Genomic DNA, 9,846 nt, shown 5'->3' with positions numbered 1-9,846 from the left:
AGCCGTCACTCCAATTATATCAATAACTAGTACTACTAATGAAACGAAATTAAGTAGTTGAAATAACAAAAGCAATGTAACTAGTTAATCAACGATATGTCAAATAGTTTGATATTCCTCCCTCGATCTCTTTTTCATTGGTGGTGGTTGGTTTTTTCTCCCTTCAAATCCTATCTTGCATATAGGAATATTAACTAGAAGCCAAGTTGGCAATTGTGGTCTCCGCAATAGATCGAAGTTCGGGTTGATCGACAATCCATATTTCATTGGTTCAGATTTTCTCCGGTGGCATATTGATTAGATGAGGTTTTAACCATTAAAACTGTCAACTAATTATTATGTAACAAATTTTACACTGCATAATTTTTTTTCTTTTAAAATTATTTAAAATATTTTATAAATATTTTAAAATTATGGATGGAGATGAGAACAATTTAATGGACACTCTCATATTAAATTTGAACGAGAGGGACCTGTGTCCCTCATTTCATGGTATTCAGATTCAGGTATGGGAGGACATGTTATTGCATGGTAGAAGCTGGTCTAAGAGTACCCAGTGAACAATATATCCAAACCTCTCCCATACCCTTTATTTCATAGATCATTCGGGTGTCACCATACCGATAACCCACATCTGTTTCCTCGTTATAATTGTCCTAGCTTGAAAGCATGACTAGGGTATGATAGTTACATTTGTGGGGTCTAGGTCGGGACCTTATATAATTATTTTGTTTAAATTAAAATTCCGTATAAAATAGTGCATGCAATTGACACGAATGGGTCTGGAAATGAAATCTGTAGCTTTCTGGTCGGGAATGGTTAAAATGTTTATCACTCTTTTTTATTCTAGCACTTTGTCATTGGCTTCCTTTATAAGTATATGAGAACGTACGCATAGAGGGTTAATTAAAAACAAAATCTCTTAACAAAAAAAATCCAAATATATAAAAAAAAAAGTTATGATAAAAGTGGATAAATATCACACGCATTTTAATTTCTGTTGTTCTATTAATTTGAGTACACTAACTTTAAAGTATTAAATTTGCACCTTCTAACTTTAAAGTAACTTTGATATGGAAAATTTACAAAAGAAAGTTTTGACTTCGTTTGTCAAATAATAAATAATAGTCTTTGGTGGTACTTAAGTACCGAATACATGTATCTTAATTTACATGTATGGTGATTAAATGTCATATGCTGCATGCATGTACTTGTGATTTCCTTTTCTACATTTTTACTACTTTAACTGTGGTCTCCCTTTCTATAGTTTATATTTTATCTAATTTAGAATATGAATCTACACGTCTTGTTAGCATTTACATACTGCTGGTTTAAAAAAAAAATATTGCTGGTTAAGACCAAAAAAATATATATTCCTGGTTAAAAATGATCACGGTTGCCGGAAATCTTGGTTCAAAATGTTAACTGTTTGTAATAATTCATGGTCATAACATTTTGAAATTTTGTAACGCTCATCAGTTTTGAAAGCCATTTTGAATGGTTGTTAATGGATGATAATGGCCAATAAAGAATTGTAACAGCCAATAATGAGTGGTAATGGCTGATAAATGCATTCTTGATGGTAGAATGCCTATATAAGCACATGAATTTGGTCCCTGAGCTCATCCCTTCGAATTCAGTCTTATACACCATCTAGAGAGTGGAAGAGAGAGAGCTTGGAAGAACCAAAACAAGAAACTCTTCATAGCAATGGCTGGAGGTATGTTTTGATCTGTAATTTCCGCATTTTATTAATAACCTGTGTTTCTTTGTAGTTTGTAATATCACAGGTTAAAAGAGATTTGTTCTAACATTTGGTATCAGAGCAAGAATTGCCTCTGCCTTGTCCATTTTCGTTTTTCGGTATTTTCCGATTTGATTTTGTTTATGGTATGAAGGGCCTTGTTTCTTAAAAATAAAATTAGAAATATGTATTTCGTTTGATTTCCTTAATTTTGGCTTTTGAATCGTAAAAAATGGTGTCCGAATGAATGAAAAACGAACGGGTCTGCGTATGAGTCGGGTTTGACCCGCTAAAGGTTGAAGATGATGAACAGTGTTTTAAAAAAAAAAAAAAAAGGACAAAAACTCCTACATTTTGTGCTAGCTGGGTGTCGAACCCTTGACTCCGAGAACACTAATGTATGTGCAGACCACTAAACCAGTAAGGCTTTTTTGATATGTTGTCGTTTTTAATACGTTATATACACATTGTGCTTTACAGTTTTTTGAATTTTGATTTAATTTATGCATGAATATATTCTAGAACATTTTATTCTATGCATATATATATGAAATCAAATGCATAATATTATATTTCAATTATAAAATTATATGAGAATCTTATTCATAATTATATTGTATCTTCATTTTGAAATGCAAAATACTATTTATTCTCATATAATAAATTTTTATGTCTAAGTGATCTTTATGATTTTGATTAATTATGGATTAGCCACAGCATCTATATTTGATTAAAATTATATATTAAGTTGGTTAAAGATCATATAAGGAATTAGACATAATATTGTAATTAATTATACTTATATAATGAATTTTATCTCACAAGAATTTTTATTATATCTGTATAATTAATTGGGATAAAATGACGTATTATTTTTCATGATTTACCCACAGGCATCATGATGTATGTATAATTTGTCGATTTTATCATAAAGTAAAAATTTACGATAGAAATTAAATTATTTTCATATTGTACCCGCAAAGCATGAATATTAAGCAAATAATTTGATTATTCTATCATAAGGTTTAATTGTTTCTTATTGAATTAAAAATTTAGCCCACATGCAATTTTTATGTCACAAGATTCAATTTTATGGTATGTTTACATTGGTAAAAGATACAATTAAGATTAGTATGCCTCAAATTTTGACATAAGCCTTTGAATTTTGCAGCTTCTCAAACTATTAATTTTTCTGATATTCAATGTGATGTTCCCGAACTCAAAGGAGATAACTATAAGATATGGAAGGAGAGAATTCTTTTACAATTGAGGTGGATGGACATAGATTATGCTATAAGGAAAGACGAACCACCTGCAATCACAAATGAAAGTAGCCCAGCTGACGTTGCGCTATATGAGCGGTGGGAACGATCCAACCGGCTCAGCGTGATGTTCATTAAGACTAAAATCTCGGCTGGGATACGTGGTTCTGTTGACCAGCATGAAAAGGTCCGAGACTTGCTTAAAACCCCATGGATCAATGCATATACCACAAGGTTAGTGGGAGTAAAATATGCTTTCTTGTTTTATATGTAGATGATATTTTACTTGCAGCCAATGATCGGGGTTTGCTACATGAGGTGAAACAATTTCTCTCTAAGAATTTTGACATGAAGGATATGGGTGATGCATCTTATGTCATCGGCATTAAGATTCATAGAGATAGATCTCGAGGTATTTTGGGTCTATCACAGGAAACCTATATTAACAAAATTCTAGAGAGATTTCAGATGAAAGATTGTTCACCAAGTGTTGCTCCCATTGTGAAGGGTGATAGGTTTAATTTGAACCAATGTCCAAAGAATGACTTTGAGAGGGAACAAATGAAAAACATTCCTTATGCTTCAGTTGTTGGAAGCATCATGTATGCTCAAGTATGCACAAGGCCTGACATTGCTTTTGCAGTTGGAATGTTAGGAAGATATCAGAGTAATCCAGGTATTGACCACTGGAGAGCTGCTAAGAAAGTGTTGAGGTACCTTCAAGGGACCAAAGATTACATGCTTATGTATAGACAGACAGACAATCTAGATGCGATTGGTTATTCAGACTCAGACTTTGCTGGTTGTGTTGACTCTCGTAGATCAACATCTGGGTACATTTTCATGATGGCTGGTGGAGCTATTTCATGGAGGAGTGTTAAGCAGTCTTTGACTGCTACTTCTACCATGGAAGCTGAGTTTGTCTCTTGTTTTGAGGCTACATCACATGGTGTATGACTTAAAAGTTTCATTTCTGGGCTGAAGATAATTGATACTATTTCAAGGCCTTTAAGAATTTTTTGCGATAACTCAGCTGCTGTCTTTATGGCTAAGAATAACAAAAGTGGAAGTCGAAGTAAGCACATCGACATTAAGTACTTAGCCATTAGAGAAAGAGTAAAAGACAAGAAAGTGGTCATTGAGCATATAAGCACTGAGTTGATGATCGCTGATCCTTTAACTAAAGGCATGCCACCGTTTAAATTTAAGGATCATGTAGAAAGAATGGGACTTGGTTCCAATTTATGATTGTATACATATATGTAAAAATTGAAACTTTTATATTATGATATTTTCTCATATTTTGGTGCACATTGATTTATTTGAGAAAAATTATGTTTTGGACCAAGAATAAACATTGGGTTTATTCATGAAGTTTTATTACCACTTTAAGTATACTGCTTGGGAAATTGAGTATATTGTAATACATAGATGATATTACTCGTTATAAGAGGAACTATCACTATGATTCATATATTCATTTCTTAAGAAGATTGAGCATTAAGTCAAAATGTTTGGACCAAGTGGGAGAATGTAATAATTCATGGTCATAACATTTTGAAATTTTGTAACGCTCATCAGTTTTGAAAGCCATTTTGAATGGTTGTTAATGGATGATAATGGCCAATAAAGAATTGTAACAGCCAATAATGAGTGGTAATGGCTGATAAATGCATTCTTGATGGTAGAATGCCTATATAAGCACATGAATTTGGTCCCTGAGCTCATCCCTTCGAATTCAGTCTTATACACCATCTAGACAGTGGAAGAGAGAGAGCTTGGAAGAACCAAAACAAGAAACTCTTCATAGCAATGGCTGGAGGTATATTTTGATCTGTAATTTCCGCATTTTATTAATAACCTGTGTTTCTTTGTAGTTTGTAATATCACAGGTTAAAAGAGATTTGTTCTAACACTGTTGCCGTAACTTTCGTGCTGTTTAGAAATTTTCTTTACTATTGTGTAGTCAAGGTAATATAGGTAATGAGTAATGTTATTTGGTACGAGAATTACGTTACGAATTGGAGTACGAGAAGTAGGAATTGATAACTATACAAGATGGGATTGTTGTGAAAAGATTTTATATATATATATATATATATAAAACTACATATCTCTCTTTTAAGTTTTTAACAAATCAATGTTTTTCGCACCAAAGAGCATTTTCCATAGGTAATTTGCCTATTTTGATAAGCAAAAGAAGTATTAAGGGAGTTGAATGCTCTTACCCATCTACACATTTACTATCCAAAAACCAGTAATACACATAAAACTAAATCGGAACATCACTCACAAAGGATCAATGCTTTTTCCTTTTTGTAACATGGCTGAGCCCTATAAATTTATCCAATTTTGACAGGTATGCACGATCTAAAAGATGGTCTAAGGGTTTAGTCTCTTTGAACTAACATTGTCTGGGAACGAGATTAAAACTACAAAGAAAAATGTTTTACCGGTAGTTATATATAGTTTGCTCGATGGTTAAAATTGTGGTTTGGTCCTGCCATAGGCAAATGATTAAATGGATCCTACCGTAGTTTTTATGTACGGCAGGATCATCGACCCCATATTCAAGCGTCACAAATGTGTTACCTGCAATTTTGGACTATGTGAGTAATTACGAAATTTACTCATTGTTGGCAGTTACCAAACTCCAGCCAATGACAATAATTACTAATTAATCGTGGTTTTCAAACATAACCGACTATTTTTTTTTTTCAATATTAACCGCAAGAATAAATAGTACATATTAGTGTAAAAGATTTATATTAGCATTTAATACTATCATAAATTTAATAACTTTTATAATAATTACATACTTTAAAAATCTTACTAACACTCTAACCACAATTTAAACTGTGGTTAAGTCTCGCATTCTAGACTGAAAAAATGTATGCAGCTAGTTACAGTTACAAAACCAGCTGCAAAATGTAAGATTTAAAATTAAAATTGCAAGGAATATAAAACTTTACATTGAAGCCACAAACTTGGGATGAGTCTGGTAATTCCAAGCATCATGGAACAGAGTGGATCGTAGATATCAAATGAAGTACAAGAGTTATAAAATAAATAGTGAAATTAAAACTGTTTATATATAGGAAGTTATTAATCTTAATCATGTTGCCCATGAAATCCACGCAGCCAAGTCTGCTAAAAAATTAGCGAGTCTAAAATGATACTGAGAGAAAAAGACAAAGTTTAGAAAATAAATGCCCACGTTAATTAAAATGATGAAATTGCAGAAAATAATTCATGGAAAACTTCACTCATGTTAATGATAAATTGGCGATAAATGCATTTAAGAAGCAGTAGACATGTAGAGTGATCAAAGTTACTACGTAATGGTTCAAGCTACTTAAACTAAATACATATATAGGAGATATTTAACTTTCCTAAATAATTTAATTTCCCTGTGTTTTGCTCCTTCCATTTTGTATTGAACTACTGATGATGCAAGGAGAAGAATCCAATCCAAGAATGCATGAGTAAAGAAATGACAATGGAAAAGGTTAAAGGACTTGTTTAGTTCTTGAAGAAAATACTCCCTTGTTTTGCTTCCTACAGCCATATTCATGATTACACAATTCATCATACACTTTTAGATCAATCTAGAAAGAGTTAGAAATTAGAACACTCATTATCAAACTTTGACTCTTACACCAAATAGAAAAACATGAGAACATGATGGATGCAGTATTTATTTTTAACCATTAAGAATAAAATATTGGAGTGCATAACTGAGAAATGAGATTACAAATTGTGGAATACAGTCAAAGTTGTAAGCAAGAAAAGAATGACAAAAAAGTATCACATTTTCAAGTGGACAGTATAGTGTATGTGTGTGATTTAATTATAATAATATCAATGACGGATTAAAATACTATATAGATGTGTTTTCTTATACATGCTTTATATACACTAGTCAGCATCAACTTGCACCAATAAAAACTTGGCAAATTTACACTATAAATTAAAATGTAAAATAAATATGACTGTTGGATTGCAACAAGTGCATTGCACAATTTAAAATGGAGCAAGCATTTCTTTTCCATATCAAACTGTGATGCTAGGCTACTAGCTTCAATTAAAAAACTTGATGAACTTTAGGAGATAATTACAACCAAAAAAACTTATTTGAAATTGTTAAGAAATTTTACAGAAGATGATCTACAAGTCAAAAGCACCATAATGGAAGATTTTCGTCAGAAACCATTAAGGGTATGAAACTAATCTGGTTTTACACAAGTGCCAATAAATGCTCAACCTACCCTTGTGTATGTGTTGATAAAGAAAATAGAACAAGAGAAGCAATGCAATGCAATGCATAGTCTGTCAATTTGTGATGTTGAAATTATTGAAAAGGGGGAGGACACTGCCTTGATCTCCAAAGGACTGTGGAAGATCTAGGATTTTGTTGATGCTGTTTCAAGGATAAGGAGGTAAGAATTTTAGTCAAGTAATGATATCTTCACATACCAAAAAATTCTCAGTTTTTGAAGTCAAGCTCTAGAAACAGAAGTTTTCAGTTTTATATTTCTGTAAGTTAATTTAGCTCTGAACTTTAAAGGCCCAGTAGAAGGAGCATAAAGCAATAATATGATTTCAATTCCCTGTTTCTGACATTTGAGGACCTCATTTGTGACATCACTAGCACTCTAGCACAATGAGGTGAGCAAAAGTAATTTAGCAATTTCACAAAAATTCATATATGCTAGTCTAGAGACTTTTCTGACAAGATATTTACTAGATCACCCTAATGTGGTATGAAATTAATATGAAAACATTAGTGCTTAACTAGATATATGCAAGTTAAAGTAAAAAAGAGAGAAGCACAAAGAACAAGCATACCAAATAATGATAGAAGAAGGAGCACAACAAATAATGACAGAGAAGGAAGCATTTGAAAAAGGAAATAAAGGAAGAGAGAAGTAAATGGAGGAAAATGCAAAGAAACAATCAACCCAAAAGCTTAAGCTATTAGGCTTGAGCTTAGAAATTGCTTTTAGTCACATCACATCTCTTGACACAAAAAACCTTTGGACTTAAGGCCTGAATAAAGCACAAGCACAAAAATACCCTGTGCTTTAAATTTAACACTAAAACAAGAATGATGATAAAGATAAAACAATCATTTACACAAAGAAGGCTCCAACACCATGTCAAGAACCAATGATCCCTAAAGAACCGGCCAATACAAGAACTTACGAAGGCTCAATAATAATTTTCAATTTATATAACTTATACACAAGAAATATATATAAAAAGTTACACCTTATACTTCATTTTTAATGCTAACCTATCAGCGGAAGTATTTTCAATCATAATACTTCATTTTCAAGTAGCTCTAGTAAATTGTTAGCTATATCTTGCCTAAAATAGATATATCAACAAATAAATACACAGACAAAAAAAACGATATAACAATATAAGCAGTCATACCAAGCAGAATACGGCATTAAATCATGACATTGATGATATATGTAGGACTTCTGATATAACATCCATAGCATTTACTATCTGTCAAATGTTTCCAAAACAAGGCACTTATCGTCATGCATATCAATTCTAATTTAAAAAGGAAATATTTTAGACTTAGAAATAGAAAGTGATCCTGCTTAGTGCATAATACATGAGAGAAAGAATACACTGATTACTGAATACATTGAACATTATTCTTCCATCAGCATAACAAAATCTTTAGTTGTAACCAAGCTCTATTCTACCTAACAATAAGTTACAAAGGTTGAACAGAGACAGATAAAACTAAAAGGTACAATTGCATGATAAGAATTTGTTTGTATAGCAAAATTAAGCATGTTAGAGACAAATCAGACAATGAACATATTCCTGAATCAGTAATACAAATTCATTCATCTGCCATATAAATATGAAATATTAATTGATATGCACATTTGGCTAATTGCAAGGCAAATGTCTATAATTGGAAATTCCACAGAAAATCCATAAGTAGAATAAATGAAGGAGAGGTGAGTCAGTCAACGCTATATATCAACGGAGTGAAGAGTTACAATACAGAAGCAACGAGGAGGTGAAAATGAAGCAGAAGAAGAAATGACATAACGCCGAGGTGTATAGAAAGGCCAAGTTTTATCTATATTAATATTAGTTAATTAATCTCTTTGAATTTTGTACATCTTTTTTTTTTTTTTTATCTGAGGACATTGTATATCTGATTTTAGTATTTTAGTTTTTAAAATTAGTTACTTTTCATCATCGTGTATTCTTCTAAAAAAATTATTAAAATTATTAGACTTTTAGAAAATAAATGGTAGAATAAAATGTAACTCTCTCAATCCCTTCTCATTTATCTTGTGTATCGGAATCCTTATTTAATTTAGTTAAATTCGTAATTTCTTATCAATTTACTATTTTTAAACTATTTTTAACTATTAATACTTTTTTAAAAAATATTGAAAATATAAATAAAATTAATGGATGGTAGTTTTAAATGATTTAGAGATTATTTTTTTTTGGATATATGCAAAAATAGTATGTGAAATGCACCTCAAATGCGTTGCTTTGTTTAAATTACGAGTGAAATATAGATAACAAAATAAAAAGAAAAATATACTGGAAAAGAAGTATGCTTGGATAGATAGAAATAAGAAAGAAAAAAAGCAGAAGAAATATTCTATGTTTGCTTGGGTAGACAAAAAAGAGAATAGAAATAAATTATTTTAAATTTTTTTTACTCTATTATTTTTTTCTCAACGTACATGTAATTTTTTGTTATAAAAAAGTATTAAAAATTAAAATAAAAATGAAAAAATTACCCTTTTCCCTCCATTTCATCTCAAGTTGGGAGGGAAAAGTATTTTG

This window comes from Glycine max, chromosome 14 (genome assembly GCF_000004515.6).
Source record: "Glycine max cultivar Williams 82 chromosome 14, Glycine_max_v4.0, whole genome shotgun sequence".
Lineage (NCBI taxonomy): Eukaryota > Viridiplantae > Streptophyta > Magnoliopsida > Fabales > Fabaceae > Glycine > Glycine max.
Note: the sequence above shows the minus strand (reverse complement) of the source record.